Genomic DNA, 24769 nt, shown 5'->3' on the forward strand with positions numbered 1-24769 from the left:
AGTCAGTTACATCTGAGGCTGAGCAGGAGTCCATCTGCTCCTGGTGGGGTTTAAACTGGATTACAATTGGACCTACATATTTTTGTATTATCAACTTGACCTGAAACTAATCTTCAATCAATCAGATCTATTTCCATATTCTGGATTTAAGGACTTTTAATTGCTACAATATTGGCGACGAGGTACTAAACCTATGCGTGAAGGAAGTAGATGATTCAATGAGTTACTGCACCTAAGGAATTTAAGAATACTGCAACTGAAGAAAGATAAGGTAATTTGTGGAAGCGCCCTGGTCAACCCCACCAGTGTCCTTTGTGATCTGGACAGCCTGTTCCCCCAGGGTGTTTGATTTCTTGCTGCGTGATTTAAACTATGTTGGCCTGAAGTTCAAGCTATTTCCCTATGAAGAACTGTGATCATACCTAATTCGCGAAGTGGGAGTGGATGTACAATTTTGACATTTCAACAACATATGTGTAAGAAAAGACGTGGACAAACGCTGGCATTTGTGAGCAGAGCAGAGCAGAGACGTGTAATTTTATTTCAAGAGTGCAACAATAGCAGTATTTCAAACCGCGTGTTTCTAGCACATTTCAATGCCTGGTGGTGATTTTTTACACGTTTTCAACATTTTACAATTTTTAAAATTAAAACGAACAACTTACTCATGCAGTCGCTCGAGCACCGGCATCTTCAGAGCGTCTACTGTGACGTCTGCATCCTTGCTGCTTGAAGAAGTTTAAGCATTGATGTGAGGAGAGCCACCCGGTGCAGCGTCTTTTGCGTGCCGCCATTTTGCAGTGCGCATTTGGAAGCAGTTTCCAGTAAGTGATAGCCCAAGTTTTATTGTGCCGGAAGGACATCACTGCATCTGACGACTAGTCTTTTGGCAGAACGGAGTCCTGGTGTGAGTTTAATTAACGTTGAACACGTTATTGAGGAACTCTGGTCAAAACATTTTAAGCGCGGATATTTGAAGATACAAAAACACACCAGACGGTCTACAGTTTCAATTTACATTTCTTGTGTGTCCCGGTGTGATGAATGGACAGGAGACTTGATTTGGATCAGAAAGTGAAGTTTAATCCAAGGTAAATACTCCACCCGTACATGAGCGTCTGGTATCGAGAAGCCAACGGTTACAATGGCTAACCGAAGGACTCAGCCGACCATGCACGGGAGACCACACGTTTAAAGAATAACAATTACATGCACGGGCTGTGGCTCGTGAACTCAACACGAGCCAAGCCTCCTAATGAAAATGGACACACGCCGCAAGATGTAACACGAGGCGTGATACGCATCATTGCATTACACCACCTTCCCCCTTACAACAGTGAACAAAAAAAACAACAACAAAAAAACAAATGTCTAAAATCTAACAAATTCGTTATATCTTTCCGGTGCCCTGATACGTCTGCCAAAAGAAGAAACATTTTCGCAAACCGTAGAATTCTGATTACTGGCAACATTTGAAGAATTTGCGAAGCCCTCCACAGGAAGTTGTTCACAGGAATGACTAGGAACAAAAGAAACAGAAGGAGCATCCATCCAAAAGCTCCAATCCAAATTATTAGAGTTATCTCCACACTTCTTGTTTTTGATAATTTCAGCTTGATGATCAGACACTTTCACCAATTGGCGCTTATTCCACCAACCCTTTTTGCCTAGAAAAGCCGCTCCTTTGCTAACTTTTACTACCTGGACAGGGGCAAAAAATGTTGAACGTCCTTTAACTACTCTTCCAGGATTCTTGATTAAAACCCAGTCACCAACCAGAACATCCACCAATTTACTATCTGAAGTACCATCAAAATGTAACTTCATTTGATTTTGTTTCTCAAGAACAGTTTTCTTAACCGAGTCCAAGTCAACAGTTTTTACTGCAGAACCCTGGTGTAACCAAGAAGGAAATAAAACAGAACGATTCTCCCTCCCTCTCAGCAAAGAAAATGGAGAGACACCAGTCACGCAATGAGGAGAGGTATTATAGTGCCATACTTTTTGCTTCACAAACTCACCTACTTTGTAACCACAAGATACTGCAGTCTGAACACCTTCTTTGATTACTTTATTCCCCCTCTCAACAAGACCGTTCGAAGCTGGGGAATATAGAGCTACCTTCAGTTGTTTAATATCCAATTGCTTCAAAAATGTACACATTTTATCAGAGACAAAATGAGTCCCATTATCTGTGACGATAAATCTTGGGGACCCTTCTAAATCAAAAACCTTCTTGAGAAAGGTTATGGTAGAGTCTGAATCTGGTGACTTAACGAAATCAAAGTACATCCACTTCGAGAAATAATCGACTAGAAGAATAACATACTTATTCTCCTGTTGAAGAATGGAATATGGGCCTGAAAAATCTACCCCAACTTTCTCCCAAGGGGAGTTCGGGAATTCAGTAGGATGCAAAGGTACTTTAACGTGCGCCAATGTTTGTCAGACAACAAACATTCCGGGCAAGAGTCAATCAAATTCTTGACCTGGGAATCTATTGATGGCCAGCAATAGTGTTGTTTAATACGCATGGATGTCTTAGTCGCCCCTAAGTGACCTTGATGTGCCTTATTAATAATGGATTCCCTTAATTTAAAAGGGGGAACAAATTTCTCACCTCTCCGAACTATACCGTTCTCAACGGAAAGTTCCTCTGCAATTTGGGCAAAACTACGCAAATCCCCACTCAAACCCCTGGCCTCGGGCCAACAATGAGTGGTAAACTCGACAACTTTCAACAGCACATTGTCCAAAGTGGTGGCTTCCTTCCAATCATTCTCTGAGATCACATCGCTAATTTCATCCACAGCGTCCACAACCGTTACACATTCTACATCCTCTACAAAAAAGTCCTCCTCATCATCCTTGACCATAGCCATCCTGGATAAGCAATCAGCCCGAAAGTTCTTGCCTCCTACAATATGCTTAACGGTAAAGTTAAATTCCTGCAATTTTGAAACTAATCTCATAAGCCGTGCTGACATGGAAGCTGAATTGGACTTATTAAAGATGTAAATTAGGGGTTTGTGGTCGTGACCAACTCGAATCTTCTACCCCAAATGTACATTTTAAACTTGTGGACCGCCCATGCACAAGCCAGGGCTTCCCTCTCAATTGTGCTATATCTCTGTTCAAAGTCTTTAAGTGCTCTAGACGCAAACGCCACTGTTTGCTCCAGACCATTAACTTTCTGTGTAAGAACTGCCCCTAGACCAGAAATACTTGCATCTACCGTGATAACGGAGACGGCATCCTCCCTGAAAGCATGTATGGCCTTTGCAGAAACAATCATTTTCTTAATCTCACAAAAAACCTTGTTCAATTCCTCTGTCCAAATAAAATTGGACCCTTTCCTCAAAAGACGCCTTAAAGGTTCAACTAGTTGGGAGTATGATTGGACAAACCTAGCGTAATACTCTGCTAGCCCAAGGAAAGATCGTAAAGCATCTTTATCCGGAGGGGGCTTTGCATCCTCAATGGCTCTAATAACCGAAAATTTGGGGGTGATACCTTGGTCTGAGACCGTATGTCCCAAATAATCAATTTTATTCACTGCAAATTTGCATTTATCAGTACGGACCGTCATATTCCTAGACATTAAAATTGAAAGAACTTTTCTGAGAATGACATTATGCTCGTCTAATGTTTTGGCAAAAATCAAAAGATCATCAAGGTATGCCTGTACACCTGCTATCCCCTGGAATAATTCATCCATCAGCTTCTGGAAAACGCTACCAGCGGACGCTAAACCAAAAGGAAGGCGAAGAAATTTGAAAGCTCCAAATGGGGTGATAAAAGTAGTAAGTTCTTGGGATTCCTTAGCCAAAGACACCTGATGGTACGCTGACCTAAGATCGATCAGCGAAAACCATTTTGCGTCGCCTATGTTTGCCAGAAGCTCATGAATTCTTGGTAGCGGGTGACAGTCAACGATTATGTTCTTATTTAATGAGCGTAAATCCGCACATAATCTAATTTCTCCTGTCTTTTTACGGGCGACTACAATTGGTGCAACCCATTGAGAGGAATTGACAGGTGCAATGATGTCTTGTTTACACAAATCATCCAACATTATTTTCAATTCTGATCTGACACTCAGTGGAACTGCTCTAACCTTATGTGCTATAGGTTGAGCTCCAGGTATTAATCTAATCTTGTGTTCGAATCCTTTCACACTCCCCACCATTTCCTTAAAAACAGGTTTAAATTCTGATACAATGTCTTGTACATTTATATTAGGACTCTCTACGACAGCAATAGGTAGGTCAGTTCTGAACTTAGGTAACTTCCCAACTTTAATGGGATCCTCATCACCAGGAACTAGGTAAAGATCCATCTTGGCTAAATCTTTCCAGCCTACGATGTTATTACCTTTCTCCGCCACATAAATCTTAGTGATGGTTTCTCTCCCAAGACATTGAACTAATCCTTCAAAATACCCCAGCATGTTAATATCCTTCTCACCAAATGCCCTTGGATTAACGTCTGATTCGCTCAACACAATTCCTTTATCCCATTTTTCATAAAAAGTAGAATCTCTAAGAATTGTAAATGGAGAACCTGAATCTGCCATAACCTGGAGATGGACATTATCAATAACAGCGGAACATAGAGGGCCCTTAATGGAGTCAACATCGCCATTGAAATCTAAAGTTACAACAATGTTCCTAAAAGAATCTGTACAGAAACAACAGTGGTCCCTAGCAAGGAGACACAGGAATGATCAACATAAATTTAGACCCAGTCAGTTCTATATTGTCGAAGACATGCCCAGCCGGATAGAGGTCTTCAAGTTTTATATTCAAATAAACGTTTTGCGAAACAATAATACACCTTCAACAATTCACGTTCGTGGGGCACAAGCCTGTACCAACCCACGACAATACATAGACACAGACAACATACAAAAAAGGGCTTACAAGGCAAGATCAAAAGTCTCTGTAAGATTTCAAAATTAAACAGAGAGATTCCAGTAGGTACCATTACATAGTTTCGTGTGGTAAATCATTGTACAAGTATATGGTACACAGAGTCGACGACGTTTCGGACCCCCTTACTAAATGCTGGGGTCCATCATCAGGACAGAACAATAGTTGCCTTTTTAAAAATTTGAGCCTCTTTAGCCTAAAGGGAGGAAGGGGGAACACAAATTACAATAAGTTGGAGTTTAACCACACACATAAGGTTGGTGACATAGTGTAGTGGTTAATACGCATGTTTGCCAGGCCAGGTGATATTTACATTCTAGTGTCAGCAGGCACGTGACTGAATGTTAAAAAGCTACGCTCATAGTGACTAGGTGAGTGGCATATACCTATTTGTGATGGGTGAAGGACTCTCAAGTTTAAGGAGCGAGAGGTGACTATGTAGTCAGGTAAAAAACGGCGCAGTGGTACGGTTGGGATGTAAGGTGAAGTTATAAATGGCGCAGTGCAACAATTCAATTGCGAGTAAAGGTGGAGGGTGAAATTCTCAGTGTTGGGCGGCGCCCTTTTTTGTATGTTGTCTGTGTCTATGTATTGTCGTGGGTTGGTACAGGCTTGTGCCCCACGAACGTGAATTGTTGAAGGTGTATTATTGTTTCGCAAAACGTTTATTTGAATATAAAACTTGAAGACCTCTGTCCGGCTGGGCATGTCTTCGACAATATAGAACTGACTGGGTCTATATTTATGTTGATCATTCCTGTGTCTCCTTGCTAGGGACCACTGTTGTTTCTGTACGATAAGCTCCCCGAGGTCCCTCGCTGATACTAATTGGGGTCCCCTTGTTGTTTTAAATAGATACTATGCGCAATCGCTGGATTGCAAGGGTTTTCTAATTCCCTTCCACTTCACCTAAGTGGGTCCTCTCCTCCCTCCCACCCCCCTTGACTCACATCACTGCCCCGCCCACAACACTGTTATGTCTAACGACGCCCCTCTGTATTCACTAGAGTACATTAAGAAAATCTGTGAAGGCCCTTCTTTATTCACTGACTTAGAGGAACCAGCAACAGTTGCAAGCTCTAATCTAAGTGAGGATTTAGAAAAACAAAAAAAGAAATATGTCCTTTCGATCATAACACTCAGACCCTGTGTACTCTCGATGTCGAATCGTTATATACAAACATTCCCCAGAGAGAGGCATTGTTTGTAATGGAAACTATCCTTGATCAAAGAACCCGTCCCCATAGAGTCCCCACATTGTTCATAATTCAGCTCCTTGAAATCTGCCTTACTCAAAACTTTTTACATATGACAATGAGTATTACCAGCAGGTCCGTGGCACTTCCATGGGAGCTATTTTTGCTCCAACCCTGGCGATCCTGTACATGGATTGGCTGGAATGTAACAATTCTTGTTGATAGTAACCCTTTCCACCAAGGCATTCTTACATGGAGACGTTATATAGACGATGTCTTCATGATATGGGGTAATGACACTGACACTTTTCCAGCCCTATTACATTGGCTTAACAATAACTGCAGTGGTTTGACATTCACTCTTACTCACAGCAAAACATCCATCCCCTTCTTGGATCTAAACATCCAGCACCAGGATGGGCTACTGTATACCTCTCTATACCGTAAACCAACCGAGAGAAACACGCTTCTGAGCTACAATAGCTGTCATCGTAGGGCTTTGAAAGATAGCTTACCATACTCGCAGTTCCTCCGTCTGAGAAGGAACAATTTCCATAAAAAAGATTACTTGTTTGAAGCGAGCAATCTAGCTACCAAATTACAACAAAGAGGCTACCCTCGGCGCCTCATTAAAAACTCTATGAAACGTGCTTGGTACTGCCCACGAGAGACCCTTCTGGTACAAAAACCTAAACCCACCACAAACAAGTTGGTGTGTGTCACGACCTTCTCTAGTATCTCCAATAAAATCACGAAAACAATCAAAAAAAACTGGCATATTCTGAATTCGGGGCAATTAAACTGGGAACGTCCCTTCTTTGCTTTTAAAAAAAGCAAAAACATCAGGGACCACCTTGTGAGGGCAGCCCTACCTTCCACCACCCCACCAAAAAGAACGATAGATGACCATTGGGCCACAACACCTCTTAAGGGTCATGCCAAATGTGGAACGTGTGTGGTCTGTGACCTCACTATTGAAGGTAAAGAATTTGTGTACAAGGAAACTAAAAATATGTTAAAAACATTTACAAACTGCAACAGCTGTAATGTTGTATATGCAATTTTCTCACCTTGTGACCTCATTTATGTGGGACAAACAAAACAAAAAATCAAGTTACGTATCGCCCAACACCGGATCAGGATACGCTGCAGGACTCCCAATGCCCCATTGGTGGAGCACTTCATTGACAAACAGCACTCTGAAAATGACATTCGATGGACGGTGATAAACCAAGTGACATTGCCACCGAGAGGCGGAGACCTCAACCTTCTGCTCAACAAGGAGGAGCTTAAATGGATCATAAGGACAGACAGTCTGAACTCTGGCCTTAACCAACAAGAGGATTGGACTACTTTAATCTGATCCTACACTGATGGCCCTCTCTTTAAAGAACTGAAATGAATGAACTTTATATTCCATTTGAAAGAAGACTCTTAATTGCCTTGTGTGAACTAATGTACTCTATGTAACCTTGTTAAAATTCTGCACAATTGTTATTTGCTCACAAAAGTCACTATCTTGCACTTCTTTTCTGCTCCTTGTCAACTCTTCTGTCTATGGCCTCACCTAAGATGGCCGCCCGCGGTTGGTCCGTCATCCATTTTCATGCCCCCCACCCAACCAATGGCCAACCTTGTTAAAATGACTCTGGTCACATGACACCTTCGACCAGGAAACCCAGTGCTGCCGACTAACCCGGTAAGACCAAGTCGCGCACTTTCTCGCTCCAATGGCCACGTTATTTTTACCCTGCCCAAATTGCCTAACCGGGCCATTACCTCTTCCCTCCCCGCAGGCCACCCCCTGGTTCCAGGACCCAAGCGCGACTCGGCGCTCCCGATGTCTCCCGGACCATAAGGTAAGCCGCCACCTGGCTTTATCTTTACATGCCTTGGTCATCTCCCCGCCTTCCCACCCCTGTACTGAAACATTGAACCTTTTACAGGTGCAAGCGGAATCGTGTTATTTTTTCCCGCTCCGCCCCCGGGCTGTTGAAATACTATTCCTAAAATTCTTGTTGAAATACTATTCCTAAAATTCTGGTAAGCCTTCCGTAACTTCTACTATTTGCCGGCACAAAGGATTGACTCTCTCTTCCCCATAACTGCTGCCATTCCCTCCCCCTTTTTCAGATTCTCCACGCCATACCGATTATTCACTTCAATACCGGTCCTGCTCCATTGTTTAATTCAAGCTCGCCTGTGAGCTCTTTATTCCTATGCCTTTTGGTAAGCTCTATGTACCTTTATTTTCAATTGAACTGTCTCACTGTGCCGCCCAACACTGAGAATTTCACCCTCCACCTTTACTCGCAATTGAATTGTTGCACTGCGCCGTTTATAACTTCACCTTACATCCCAACCGTACCACTGCGCCGTTTTTTACCTGACTACATAGTCACCTCTCGCTCCTTAAACTTGAGAGTCCTTCACCCATCACAAATAGGTATATGCTACTCACATAGTCACTATGAGCGTAGCTTTTTAACATTCAGTCACGTGCCTGCTGACACTAGAATGTAAATATCACCTGGCCTGGCAAACATGCGTATTAACCACTACACTATGTCACCAACCTTATGTGTGTGGTTAAACTCCAACTTATTGTAATTTGTGTTCCCCCTTCCTCCCTTTAGGCTAAAGAGGCTCAAATTTTTAAAAAGGCAACTATTGTTCTGTTCTGATGATGGACCCCAGCATTTAGTAAGGGGGGTCCGAAACGTCGTCGACTCTGTGTACCATATACTTGTACAATGATTTACCACACGAAACTATGTAATGGTACCTACTGGAATCTCTCTGTTCAATTTTGAAATCTTAGAGACTTTTGATCTTGCCTTGTAAGCCCTTTTTTGTATGTTGTCTGTGTCTCTGTATTGTCGTGGGTTGGTACAGGCTTGTGCCCCACGAACGTGAATTGTTGAAGGTGTATTATTGTTTCGCAAAACGTTTATTTGAATATAAAACTTGAAGACCTCTGTCCGGCTGGGCATGTCTTCGACAATATAGAACTGACTGGGTCTATATTTATGTTGATCATTCCTGTGTCTCCTTGCTAGGGACCACTGTTGTTTCTGTACGATAAGCTCCCCGAGGTCCCTCGCTGATACTAATTGGGGTCCCCTAGTTGTTTTAAATAGATACCTAAAAGAATCTGAACATGCATCAAGATCAACCATATTTACATTTGGAGGTTTCTTGGCGAATCTGCAAACTCCTTGGAAATGTCCTATTTTTTTGCAAATAGAACAACGCTTCTTGAGAGCAGGACAATTCGGAGCATTTCCTATATGATCCTTTGAACCGCATCTATAGCAGAAAAAGTTATTTTTCTTTTGAAAGGGTTTATTGGATTGTAATTTGCTTTTATTAGAAATGGCACAAAGAGCTTCTTCTTGATCAGAGTCATAACAATCAATTGCATTAACTGCTTGTCTCGATGGCTCCATCACTACTTTACTAGTTAAAGTAGAGCGTTCGATACTAAGAGCGAGGTCAATGACTTCAGTTAAAGATGGGTTCTTACATCCAAGAATCCTTTGTTTAATCTTTCTAGAAGCGCAGTTAAAAACAAATTGGTCCCTTATGAACTTATCTGGAGAAGGCTCAAAATTACAAGTGATGGCCAATACTCTGAGAGCAGCGATGTACTCTTCTACCTTCTCTTCCTCTTTTTGTTTCCTGGAATAGAAATTGTGTCGCTCTAGCATAATGTTAGGCTCATCACAAAATTGTTTTTTAAGTCTGGCGATGGCTTCAATATATACATTCCAAGGATTATCCCCACTCTCATCTTGTGAAATAGGAGGAGCTATATGTAAGTGTAAGTGTGCACTTTTATAGCGAGACTGTCACTCCAAGGAGCATCCTGGCGCTTATAGCCCGTAGCCTAGATGGAAGGCCGGAAAAGTCAGCTCACACATCTATCTCATTTAAACAGAACGCTGTGTCTAAACCAGAGTCATACAGACCGAGTCTGGGAGGTTGAAGATCCAAGTTTTCAGAGCCTTACGGAAAATCTTCTCATCGGAGATTAGGCGCAGGTTGGGAGGGAGTTTATTCCAAGCTTTTGCGCCCAGTGTTGCGAGAGATTTCCCTCCTCTAGTTGAAAGTCTGAATTTAGGGGTCTGTAATAAATTCATGTTGGCTGATCTTAAGGAGCGTGTTGGTGCATACTGTTTGAACCAGGGAAGGAAGTATTTGGGTCCTTTTTGGTGATATGCCCTAAAGGTAATCACTAAGATTTTGAAGAGTATGCGTTTGTGAATAGGTAGCCAGTGTAGGGCCTTGAGGGCGGCTGAGGCAGAAGACCTCCTCGGCCATTTTAGGACCAGACGGGCAGCAGCATTTTGGACAACTTGCAACCTATGCAGGACAGATCGATTTAATCCTGCATATAGGCTGTTGCAGTAGTCCAAACGAGATGTTACAAGTGCTACTGTCACCGTCTTCCTGGCTGTCAGAGGAAGAAAATCAAAAAACTTTCTAAGCCCTCTGATGATGTTAAAACAAGACCCTGCCACTGCCCCTGCTTGCTGTTTGAAAGATAGGGCACTGTCGAATCGGATCCCTAGGTTCCGGGCCGCAGTGATGGTATCCGGAGGGGACTCCACCCCTAGAGGCCACCATAGGCTGGGGGAAAAGGGGTTTTGGGGGCCGAAGGGTATAATTTCGGTCTTCCCGGCATTACATTTTAGATGGTTGTCACGCATCCAAATGAAGGTTGCTGTGAGGCAGGCTTTTAGATTTTCTTCTGCCTTTCCATTTTCCCTGTCTAGCACTAGGATGAGCTGAGTATCGTCAGCGTATGATATGGTACTGATGTTAAAAGACGAAATCAGCTCAATCAAAGGGATCATGTATATGTTAAACAGTACCGGGCTTAGGCTGGAGCCCTGCGGTACCCCTGTTTGTGTGATTTTTTCCTCAGAACGGTATTCTCCTAACACCGTGACCTGCCTACGGTGGTCGAGGAAATTCCTCAGCCAGTCCAACACGGTGCCCCCAATCCTTGCTGCCCTCAGTCGCCTGATTAGTATTGAGTGGGACACCGTATCGAAGGCCGCCAATAGGTCAAGTAGGATAAGGACGGCCTTCTTCCCCTGATCCATGGCGGTCTTCAGTGTCTCCACGGTATACAGAAGGGCGGATTCCGTAGAGTGTGAGGCCCGAAACCCAGATTGATTGGGGTGCAGGATATCCTCGTCCTCTAGGAATTTGGTCAGCTGTTTATTCGCCACCCTTTCGGTCATTTTAAAAAGCATCGGGAGCAGGGAAATTGGACGGAGGTTGGAGAGTGTTGATGGATCTGGCAGAGATTGTTTTTGCAGGGGTTTCACTGCGGCTAATTTCCAATCCGAGGCGATATCAGCAGACGATAAAGATGAGTTTATGATGTTGTTTATGAAGGGATTAACTGTATCTACTAGGGCATGTAACATCATAGGGGGGCAGGGGTCAAAGGGAGATCCAGATTTAGTGGACAGAATCAATTGACGTGAGTCTTCTAGACTAATAGGCAGAAAATCACAAAATTGTGCTACTCCAGGGGCGATTTCAAGGTCCTCTACTGCTATAACAGCGGGCTGTTCAGAGAAGCCTTTGGTAAGGTTTTGTATTTTCTGCTCAAAGAAATCCGCAATCGAGTTGCATAGGGTAAGGGAGGGCGGAATCTCTGATAGGAGGAACCTTGGTTTCATAAAATCATTGACCACTTTAAAGATCTCTTTCTGTTTGTTATTCGAGGAATCAATTGCTTTTGAGTAGTATTCTTTTTTAGCAGTTTTAATCTGGGCATGGTACTGCCTCCTAGATTCTTTGTAGTGGCTGAGGTCTTCTTCCTTGTACAATCGGCGCCAAGTTCTCTCCAATTTTCTAACTTCTACATGTTTCTCCTTCAAGGAGAGTGAGAACCAGGGTGCCGATTTTTTTGTATGGAGTGGTTTGCTGGGGTTTGTGGCCTTAGGGGGACCTCGAATTTCCTCTAGCCAGTGATTAAAATTTTTATTATCTGCCTCCGTGATGCCGGTCCAAATGGGTTTAAGTGCCATAGCTCTGAGCTGCAAATCCGGGTCCTTGCTTATTTTCTTCCAGTCATGTTTCATACTGGTGTTTACTTTAGGGAGGCCCTTTTTGATCCCCTTTCCTTCCACTGAAAAGTCAAATGGAATGAACATGTGGTCGGTCCAGGTTAGGGGACGGGGCGGTTTTACCTTTAGACATGTTAGGTTAGAGCATACGCAGTCCAATACGTGTCCTGCCCTATGCGTGGGGTCCCGTGTCAGTAGGGTCAACCCTAATACATCTATAAGATCTTTAAAACAGGATGCGTTAGTGTCGGAGTCAGAATCAAGGTGTAGATTTAGATCGCCTAAAACAGTAAAATTAGCAAATTTGAGGGCGAGGTTGCTGATCACCTCAGCTAGACTAGCTAGGAAGTTTTTCTGTTGACCGGGGGGTCGGTATATCAGTACTCCAGACAGAGTGAAAGTTGTGGTGTTGAGTAAATTAAGATTAAAACCTAGACTTTCCGCCTCCTTGATATCTGGAAGATCAAATGTAGTGCATTTGATCGAGTCGCGATGGATAATGGCAAGCCCCCCCCGCGTTGTATCTGCCTATCCAATCGCTGGATGCGGTACCCTTGTGGTAGTGCTAGGACAACATCAGGGGTAGACCAGGCTTTAAGCCACGTCTCAGTGACGAACAGGCAATCTAGGTCATTCTCAGCAATTAGGTCGTGTACATTGGCTCCATTTTTACCCATTGACCTAGCGTTAATGAGTCCACCCTGGAAGATTTTTGAGCCGTTAGGTGTATTGGCATGTATCAGCGGGCTTAGATCAACTTTACAGTGTTTACAGCATATAGGTCCCCTCCAGGTATCTGCTTTCAGAGTATTTTGACAGCAGCTGTTCTGGCCCTGCAGTGTAAGTAGCGTGTCCCTAGATAAGTGTAACTCCTGATAGGAATGGCCAAGGGCAATGTCCCTAGTCCCGGCCGCGGCACGGACGGGCACAGACGGGCTTACCTCTGGCGCACCTCGGGCGCGCCATCGGTGCGCCCGCTGCGCGCGTCCGCTGCGCGTCAGCCCCATGTGAGCTTTAAGTAGGAGGCTCCTGACGGTCCTAGTGAAACCACTAGACCGTCACCTCTCTAAGATGGCCCCCGGAAGTGAGGGTGCTAGACTCCCTCTGTCCCGCGCTGGTCCACTCCCTCCACAACAAACAGCACAAGCTGCGGTGGAACGGGGAGATGAGCGGTGTCTTTCCCACACAAGGTACAATTGTACTACAGTGTCAACAATTTAAAATTATACTGTGCAAATATCAATCATTTTACATCAGTACATACAACGATTTTAAAATTAAGATTCTGCAATTGACAGCGTGCTAGGGTTAAAAGTAATCAGCAGCGCGTCTGCCTATCCGAGTATTTGTGCAAGTGAGTGCTTCAGCGCGCCAAAAAAAGCTCGCCTTAAGTAGGAGGCTCCTGACGGTCCTAGTGAAACCACTAGACCGTCACCTCTCTAAGATGGCCCCCGGAAGTGAGGGTGCTAGACTCCCTCTGTCCCGCGCTGGTCCACTCCCTCCACAACAAACAGCACAAGCTGCGGTGGAACGGGGAGATGAGCGGTGTCTTTCCCACACAAGGTACAATTGTACTACAGTGTCAACAATTTAAAATTATACTGTGCAAATATCAATCATTTTACATCAGTACATACGACGATTTTAAAATTAAGATACTGCAATTGACAGCGTGCTAGGGTTAAAAGTAATCAGCAGCGCGTCTGCCTATCCGAGTATTTTCTGCCTATCCGAGTATTAGGAACAATACTTTTAAAAATTCGCTGACCAGCCTGGCCTAAACAACCAAAAAGAATAGCAAACTTTCTTTTGTCAGAATAGTCAGCAGCGTCAATGGCAATTAAATGGTTCTCAAATAAACCAAACCACTCAGACCAAATGATGTCTGGAGTACCTGGTTTACTCAAGAAAGGCGGAGGTTGTGTAATCTGATGCCACTGATTATTAGCCATGTTCCCAATAACAGTAGAAAAATATAGGTACAGAAGTAGAATAACGATAAATTGAAAGCAAACGCTAAAATTAGCTTGTAACACAGTATCATAAAACAGTAAATATGTCAGATTTAAAAGCGTGCGTATCGCTGCAGAAGTGGGATAATAATTATGCCAGTTTTATAAGCGTGCATGTCGCTGAAACAGTCGGGCAACAGATATGCTAATTCCAATAGAAAAGAGCGTGCGTATCGCTGCAGAGATACGCGGTGACACGAACATGTAAATATGTTGAATTTGGAAGCGTGCGTATCGCTGAGAAGATACGCGGTGATTAACCAAAGCGCTTCCAAGGCCAACGTGCGTATCGTTGAAGATGCGCTTACAAACAGAAATATCTATAAATAACAGTACCTTGTCGTGTCTTGGTTTAAAAGAGTTCCCACGATACCTCGACGAAATTGGAGAAACGAAGATCCGATGAGGTCGTTCGTGTTATGCAGCAGATTGTAACCGACCAATAGGCTGGTCAGACCAGTCTCCTACGCTGACGACACCCAGCTCCTCTACCCTTTCAGCTCCCTTGATCCTATGGTCAAGGCAAATTTCGCTGAGGGTATGAGGGCAGTGTCACATTGGATGGCCGCAAATTGCCTCCAATGTAACGTTGCAAAAACTGAAGTTATGCTCTTCGGCAAAGCGAGTCTTCTCTGGTCCCCTGAATGGTGGCCGCTGGACTTGGGCCCAGTCCCCACACCTAAGCCTCATGTCAAAAATCTAGGGGTTAAGATTGACCAAAAACTGACGCTCAAGGAGCATACCAATCATATTGCAGGATTATGCTTTTATACCATCGGCCTCCTAAGACGAGTATTTCCTTATCTTCCTGATACTTACAGGAAGACACTCGTGCAGGCACTGGTTACTAGCCGCCTAGACTACTGCAACGGCCTGCTGACACTAGCAAACGCTGACGCAGTAGGTCGCTTGCAGGTGGTCCAGAATACGGCGGCTAGGCTGGTTATGGGTGCGCCAGCTAGGACTCCTTCTAAGCCTTTGTTGATGGAGCTACACTGGCTCCCGATACGGCAGCGTATCAGTTTCAAAATATGCTGCACGGTCCACAAATGCTTATACGGGGATGGCCCTAAATACCTCTCCCAATCTGTTGAACCATACCAACCTAGCCGCTCACTTCGCTCAAGTAACCAAGCACTCCTGAAACCCCCTGCAACAAAAAGAGTGAGACAGGGAGACCGAGCATTTTCGTCGGTTGGGCCTGCCCTATGGAATAAACTTCCTATAGAAATGAGGTTGAACACTAATCATCTGGCCTTTAGAAAGGCCCTGAAAACACTCCTCTTTCAGGAAGCATTTCAGTCCCATTAACACACTTGAAGATTACGTCAACGTCCTGGCTAGCAAAGCGCGGAGATACCCTCATGGGATTGATTCTTGCGCGATACAAGAAATAAAAATAAAATAAAATAAATAAATAGGCGAGGTTTGTGGAGGAAAATTAGGAAAACAAACCCGCTGATTGAAGGAACGGTTAAGGCTTCCAATAGCCTATTAATATCGAGTGCCTTTTGAAGAAGCAGGAAACCTCGACTGCCTTTTATTAAGCAGGAGACCTTTGATGACAACGCCGACGATGAGGTGCCGAATAAAGAAGGAAAATCAGCGTAGGTGGGGTGGAGTCTCCCGATCGTCGCCAAAATATGTGATGAATGGACAGGAGACTTGATTTGGATCAGAAAGTGAAGTTTAATCCAAGGTAAATAACTCCACCCGTACATGAGCGTCTGGTCATCGAGAAGCCAACGGTTACAATGGCTAACCGAAGGACTCAGCCGACCATGCACGGGAGACCACACGTTTAAAGAATAACAATTACATGCACGGGCTGTGGCTCGTGAACAACAAATTTGAAGCATAACAAATACAAACACGGGCTGTGGCTCGTGAACTCAACACGAGCCAAGCCTCCTAATAAAAATGGACACACGCCGCGAGATGTAACACGAGGCGTGATACGCATCATTACATTACACCCGGGTGATAGTGATGAAACCTTCAGCTATGAACTTCCTGTCCCGGTGATTTGACTGTCAAAATTTTCCAAACTGTTTTCAAAGAGGAACGGCAAAATCTTGCTACTTGTTTAAAGAAAGCCCATTGTGAGAATAACCTCGGGTGAGAGATCGCTCACCGGAGTTTGTATTTCCACCTTATTGTGACAAAAAAAATATTTTATTGGTATTTTGTGTGGGGGGTGTTGGAGTTTGATATGTGTTGGTCATATTGGTTACAGGTGTGTAATGGTGCAGTTGATGAGTTAGTTTTAACGGAGTGAGTCATATATATGCTCAACTTAGGTTGAGGTGCTCATGGGACCTATTGAATGTGTATTTGAATGTGAGGAGTTTTAATGCTTCTTAGTTTTATGTGTTTAAGGTTTGCATCGGATGATGAACCTTGTTTAACAAATTTCAATGTTTTGAAGAGTTTGGTGATTTTCTGGACCACGTATGTGCTCTAATGTGTTCAGAGGAGTTCAGTTTGTTTGATGTTTAAAAGAGCCGTAGGCTGCTCTATTTTGAGATGTGATGTGAACTACATTTGTGCTCTAATAAATTAGAGGTGTTCGTTATGTTTAATGTTTATTTGCTGTGTTCTATTATGCAGAAGGTGTTCAATTATACAAGGCGCTGTTTAGTGCTCAGTGTTAAGTGAGGAGTTCTTTGCTACTCGGTCTTGTGTTTATGGGTTGCATCCGAGGATGAGCCATGTTTCAGAAATTTCAATGTTTTGAAGAGTTTTAGTGCTTTGTTGAACCACATAACACTTATGTATGTGCTCTAATATTTTAGCGGTGTTCACATTGTTTGAGGTTTAAAGAGCCACAGGTTGCTCATTTGTTGAATCACGTACCACGTATGTGCTCTAATATTTTAGAGGTGTTCAAATTATTTGATGTTTAAAGAGAGGAAGATTGTGCATAGATATGAATCATTTAAATGCTCTAATGTTTTTAGAGAAGTTTTTATTTATTTTATCAGGTCCATCCATTTCCATTCTTGTGGATGGTGTTACAGATATATTTAATTTATCAAATCCGTTCATTTCCATTCTTGTGGATTTAGTTATGGTGTGGGTGACTGTATTTTCTTTCTTACTTTCACCATTTGATGTTGTAACTTATTCTATTTTCTTTTCCAGTAATATATACGTTGTATGTGCTCTATGTTCTATCATCTTATCTTGTTTTTATTTCTGTCAAGGGGGGGGGGGTTATATTCTGTTTTTTTGGACCTACATATTTTGTATTATCAACTTGACCTGAAACTAATCTTCAATAAATCAGATCTATTTTCATATTCTGGATTTAAGGACTTTTAATTGCTACAGTAAGCCCTCCATGATAAACTGGTTTCTACATCAGTCCGAAGGATTACAGACTCAAAAGACTCAGCAGACCGAGGGCCCAGCGGGAGGAGGCATGTTACTCGTCCGCAAACAAAGCTTACAAACCTTGCTGCCCCTCTCGCCAGAAGTGCCGCCCGGGGCTCAGAGGCAAGCTTGCAGCCTGGCTCCTGGGTCAGGCAGGCACCACCACGGGGGCTAGAAACGTCCAAGGATGGGCGGGAACAAATCACTGGAAACAAGAATGTAAACATAAATCCACCGACGCTCTGCGTCCCTATGAAGCCCGGTCATCTTGCAACCTTAAAGCGGATTGTTCCCATCCAATGTGCCTGTGGACTTCGTGCTTAGAAATTAAAAACAAGCGGCACTTCAACCGATCGCGAAAGCGATCCCAATTGTAAAAAACAAAAACAAAAAAAACACAAACAAGATGCCGCGATTGGTGCGCGCTCCACTGCGAGCATATGTCTTGAATTAAAGCGGCCGTCACGGCCGCGATAATGGAAGATATATGGCATTGAGTGCGCGTAACAGACACCAATAGGCCATGGGCGGAGCTACGCGACCGCCCATGGCCTATTGAACTGAAACTACGACGAACAGAGGCGCTATGAATAATGCGCTTAGAGTCAGTAAAACGGGGATTGAATTGTGATTCAGAAATGCAATATTTCCTGGGTTAAAATGCGTAACTGTGATATAACTTATTCAGTACTGTGTACACGCAATGTTTGTCACTAATTGCAACATGCGCTTACTACAAAGAAATGTGCTCTGTAAAATAACAGCTGATGGGTACATAACATAATGTATGAAGTATATATTCATATCACTTAAAACTGTCACCGAGAGCACACAATGGGGTGATTCGCACAATGAGATTAGTCAATGAGTATTCATCAATAGTACAGGTTTAATATTGATCCTCAAATAGGGAATCACTTATATATGGTGTATTTAAATACTAGTACTGCAATCTAAGATTTAATAGTTACGTACATTGGCATTGTACAAATCTGAATACACCATTTTCTATTAATACATATTATTGAGCGTTGGATTTGTGTCATTACACTCTCCATGTACACCATGAGTGACAGTCTATAGATACACCACGCAAGACCAGCTCACAGTAATAGGAATCATTACTGATATCTACATTCCTCACACTTCGGATACATTGTTCGTTTTTTAACACAAATTGCCATTCTAACACTATTTTTGATCATATTTACGATAACGATACATTTTACTTCTTGCAATATTTAACAGCAGCTACAAGCTTGGCCTTTTGGCACAAAGTCTTTTCTCCGTTTATTTGCACATTATTCCCGTGCGCAATACTCGTTTTTGGGAATAGGACTATCTCAAATCTAACTAGCTATGTTATTACAGACTGACACATCCGTTAGCACGTTAGTAGCTACACGGAAGTTGACGCAACGTTCTAGATGTTGCAATCCAAAACTGGAAGTAGTGTACTGTAAAAATACACGGAAACGGTCCTGCACACCACTGTGGAATCGGCATTAGACCGAGACGCCGGACTCGCAGCTGAAATGAGCGGGAGGTAAGGAAACAGTAGAATTCAGCGGCACTGTGTGGGACAGGGACGACATGGATTAGTGCATATTCTGAAGCCTTTTATTTTAAACGTTTGCAGGTCCTGAACAAACCGGCCATGCTCTAATACTTTGTCGGCTATAATCAGCAGAGAGATTGCGGACTCTTATATCGGCAACATTTGCAGTAAGCATGCCCTTTGTGTCATGGATTGATTGTAATTTGTGGAAAGGAATGGCTTATAGATTAAACATCACAATGCATCATAGCTACTTTATACTACTATTCTACATATTGTGATACTTTAGAACACACATGGTCCCTGCTCCCATTTATTGATAAGATTTGGCGTTCAGAACATGATCACATTTTACTTAAAGGTGAGCCGGTGAAATAAACAGATTTTGATTAGTGTAATTCTGTGATTGGGTGTTAGTATACGTCGACACCAGGGAGGTATAGAGAATGGTTTCTTAACAAATGAGGAGAACAATGTGCTATCGGCAATTTTACGGGGAGAGCAGACTTTCGTATACCCACATTTTACAGAAATTCTGTGAATAGAATGGGTGCAGAACTGTGCTATTGGCAATTTTATGGGGAGAGCAGACTTTCGTATACCTATCATTTTACAGAGATTCTTTGAATAGAATGTGTGCAGAACTGTGATAATTGGGATATGTGCAGTACAACTAAGGCAGTCGGATTAGTCCTTTAGAAGTTGTTTTGACATCCATGTTGGATAAATGAAGTCCTAGCGGTTGAGTATAAAGTGACATTAGACGATATGGATATCTTCTTACTGAACGTTTTTTGCTTTCTTGGTACACTTCTGCGGCTCTCTTCTTCATGTCTCAAGAAGGTGCAGGAGACGATTACACTCCCATTAAAAAGTCAAAGATACCCTTACGGGGTTGGAATTATCACCGGTCAAGCGGTAAGTCACTACACAGATAATAGAATACTTAGTCTTCGAAGAAAATCACTCACCAATAATTACTTATTGATATTATGTATATATTCTAATAGGAACTACAATACACGCCAATATAACGAGACAGGTAGGATTACGCATGTCCTATACAAAACAGCCTTTTCTTGCTTTCACATCATGCAACTACGGTGTCGGGTCTATCTCTTTTCCGTCGCTCCATAGAACGTGTTTTGCAGATACCGGGTTTGAATTAGCTTGGAACCTTTGACACCTTTTCTTCACATCACTCTCCTCTTCCATCTTCTGCCTCTTTTGTTGCATATCCGCAGGCCTGTTTGACTCGGTTTGATTTCTGAATTATCTCTTTTTTAAATTCATAAATAAACATGGACTGTTAGGTCTGCCATCGGTGGAGATTTACATAAATGTTATAAGAGTAACGTCGCCGCAAACCAATCACACAGTCACTTTTCTACTGCATGGGCATGTCACACTCACGAGTGAATATGCTTTTGATGAATATCAATATAACTGTTGCCGGCATTGTATATAAATACTTATTGTTGTTTAAACGCGGTGTGAGGAATTTGAACGATATTGGATTAGAATGGTACTAAATGAGATCTCTAAGTTCAACCCTTTTAGCAGTATTCTAATAGAAAATAATATAAGTATTGTTGCCTCTTCGTCCCCACCCCCTGCGCTAGAATGTGTTTGGGGATGACAGAGACATTTGTGAGGTACAAATTGTGACAATGTGAATACATTGGGAATCAAATCACCTCCTTGTAAACTATTGTTACTATGATGCTAAGATGTATGACAGAGTACACAGTACAAACACCAAGTACATTGTACATATTTTGTTTTATTTCCAGCCCTGAAGAGTCAGAGTGACTTGTACTCTGATGAAACATGTGTCGGCTGGCGTGGTATAACTGGAGCAATAAAAAGAAATTAATGCTCCTTCAAGAAGAAGTGGATATCATTCCTTAAAGATTATCACATGTGATCTGTTAATTACACTACTTTGTGTTGGAATTTAATTGAGTGTGTGCGTGGGATTTGGTCATTTATTGTTCAAAGTGTTGTGAACCAACACCTTTTCGGAGGGGTTAAGAGGGTCTCCCCTCCCCTATAGCACCACAGCCTGCAACAGGAGCAGCCAGACAGGCAGTCAGTAACATAGCAGAGCGCAAGTATTCCCTGTAGTTTTAGAAACCCTTGTCTTTGGAGAACTGTTAGCATTAAACAGGCTTTGCAGCCGCGCAGACCAAATTGAGCTAGATTAAATAATACAACACGCAAGACAAGTCAATTCATTGCATACACAAATATGGACCGAGACAAAGAAGCAGATGAGTTGTTTGGCAACATGACAACTGGGTCCAATCCGAACCAAACATCCGCTAGTGGCAATAGAAACATCAAGGAGGGTTTGAGGGACAAGTTCCTGAAATTGGAAAGACTGAAAAAAACAGAGAATGCCCGATGGTGGGATGCCACCACACTAAAACAATACCCGAGGCTTAAAAGGATTCCAAGAGGCCTAAGAGCTCAGATACTACCGACATACAATGAATTAGATGAGGATTTATTAGTAAGGTGGGAGGATTCTTTAAATGTAAACTCCTTCACACTGATGGATATATTGATTGAATCCTCAGAGAGAAAAGTCATTAAGCTGCAATCAGAAATAGATACTGTAGAAACAGAAATCAGGAACTTAATCTAAAAGAGGCCACAGAGAAAAATTACGCCATTCTAAAGGATATACTCACCGCCCATCAAAAAGAATTAACAGAGAGGAAACTAAGACAATTAAAGAGAGATGAGGCAGATTACAATACAGGTAGAGTGTTTACATACGCTAGGAAATATGATGCAGTGAGAGTGGTCGATCCTAAAACTAATACTACCACACGAAGCGTCTCTGCCTCCATCTCATCCAGTTCATCTTCACTCAATGTACCCACCCTAAGTGAGAGTGAGAACGAGGGTTCTGTAACCACCAGTGTAGGAAGATCAAGTTTTTTTCAAGAGGTCAAAACAGCCAGGAGAGGCAACCGGCGAGTAGGTACGAACCAGTCAGGAGGCACAAAACCAGGAGAAGCAACAGGGGCGGGAGACGATACTTACAGGCAGAAACTCAGATCGGGCAAAGGAATGACGAAGTGAGAACTAGAACAGATGAAGTACAGGTAGTAAATTTGTCATCTAAGACATTGACTAAGGCTATGATTAGTCTGCTTAGCAGGGGGTTGAGCTTCAATCCAACTGAGGATGGTGACATTTGAAATTTGAAAATAGATCTGTACAAATGTATTCGTACTTTAAAACTTAAAAAACATTTTCTGTGCAACACAATGAATAATAAATCATTGTGCAACAAAAATATGGGTCCTGTGTGTGATGTACCATCTATCCAGGAGGTAGAAGCCACTAGGATACTCGTGTCCATTACAGAAAGAGAAGAAAACCCATATACAATGTCCCAGTTATTAGAGGAATTTGAAATTGATACCGACCTAACACTATCAAGCAGTTTCAAGAATAAGTTCAAGTGGACACCCACATTACCGGGTTGTAACGTAATCGATGATTTTTATAAAAGAGTTGGAGGACATAGAACACATGACACTCCACAAAAGCAACACCAAGAGACACACACATTTTAACCTAAGTGCGGGGGAACGAAAAGCACTCACGGAACTAGCCAATGACCACACGATCATCATAAGAGAGGCGGATAAAGGGGGTAATGTGGTGGTCATGAATCTAATTGACTACAATACAGAGATTATGTCCCAACTGAATGATAAAACTTGCTATGAAGAAATAGGACATAATCCAATGGGACCTTTGTGTACAAAAATCAACACAGAACTAACCAAATGGCACACACAGGGAATATTGGATGAGGATGAGCTTGCATACCTAAAAACAACACGACCTACCTATCTACCCTATTCTTTACACACTCCCTAAGATTCATAAACACAAGCCTTTCCCACCAGGGAGACCCATAGTAGCGGGAATAGATGGCCCGACGGAAAGACTCTCAGAGTATGTAGACCTTTTTATAGGGCCTATAGTACGAACAATGGCTAGCTACATACAGGATTCAAAACACATTTTAAGTATTTTGGAGGACTTACAATGGCAACCGAACTTACAGTTAGTAACGTTAGACTTAGTGTCTCTATACACAAGCATAGAGATATACAAGGGTTTGGTAGCACTTGCTCGCTTACTCAGCAATAGACCGGCCTCACAGTGGTTGCATAATGAAATGCTCATCAAAATGATGGAATTAATTCTAAAGAACAATTACTTTTTATTCGATCACAAATGGTACAAACAAAATAAGGGGGTGGCAATGGGATGAAATTTTCACCTTCGTTTGCCAACCTGTACATGGGCTGCCTTGAAACAGAATACATATGGGGCAGTGAGGGCTCTCACTGGATTGATCAAATTGTATATTGGGGTCGTTACATAGACGATTGTCTACTCATCTGGTCGGGCTCGACCAGTGAGTTGAACCAATTCAAGCAGTATCTAGACAGCAATAAATATGGCATGCAGTTCACCATGGAACATAGCATGGAGAGAATTAACTTTCTGGACATAGAACTGTATATAAAGGACAACAAACTCAATAGCAGACTCTATAGAAAAGACACGGCATGCAATTCTATACTACATGCAAGTAGTAGCCATCCCAAGCATCAAATCAGATCTATACCATATGGGGAATATCTGCGAGCTAGACGCACTTGTAGCAATGATCAAGAATACAAGAATTGCACCAATGTGATGGAACAAAGATTTAAGAACAGAGGGTACGACACCATCACTCTGTCAAGAGCAGCCAAAAAAAAACTAAAGTAACCAGAACTGAAACTCTTAAAACCAACAGTACTAGTAAAGAAAATAAGTCCACAGTATGCATGATCACAGAATTCAATGGTATGAACTACACTTTAAGGAAAAGTCTAAATAAGCATTGGGACACCTTGAAACGAGACAACATTTTGGCACAGGAAATACCAGCGCGGCCCATGATTACATTTAGGAAAGGGAGGACGCTACGCAATAGGCTCAGTCCATCATTACCCAGAACTCCTCAAAACAACACTTGGTTAACACCACATACTAAAGGATTTTTCAAATACGGCATGTGCAGCATTTGCAAGTGGGCCCAGCACAAGGTTCAATCCTTTAAAGGACCGAACAACGAGAGCTATGAAATCCGACAAAATATAAATTGTACGAGTAGATACGTGGTGTACTTACTGGTATGCAAGTGCAACAAACAATATGTTGGTAGTACCATTAGACCCTTGAAAGAACGCATCACAGAACACATAAGAGCCTTAAAAAATGGGGACCCAAGAAATCCCGCAGCAATCCACGCTTCCCTTTGCCCTGCCCAAACTACCCATAAGGAAATTTCATTTTTTGGAATAGATATGATAGGGCAACATGTAAGAGGGGGCAGCAGGGAACTGAAACTACGACGAACAGAGGCACTATGGATAATGCGCTTAGAGTCAGTAAAACGGAGATTGAATTGTGATTCAGAAATGCAATATTTCCTGGGTTAAAATGCGTAACTGTGATATAACTTATTCAGTACTGTGTACACGCAATGTTTGTAACTAATTGCAACATGCGCTTACTACAAAGA

General features: G+C 42.6%; 1 protein-coding gene across 1 annotated transcript in view; it reads right to left on the reverse strand.

Moving 5' to 3' along the window:
* CTCF (CCCTC-binding factor) overlaps positions 1-24769 on the reverse strand; it is a 713286-nt gene that overhangs the window by 496950 nt on the left and 191567 nt on the right. The gene's annotated exons all lie outside the window — the stretch shown is intronic.

Source organism: Lissotriton vulgaris, chromosome 12 (genome assembly GCF_964263255.1).
Source record: "Lissotriton vulgaris chromosome 12, aLisVul1.2, whole genome shotgun sequence".
Taxonomy (NCBI): domain Eukaryota; kingdom Metazoa; phylum Chordata; class Amphibia; order Caudata; family Salamandridae; genus Lissotriton; species Lissotriton vulgaris.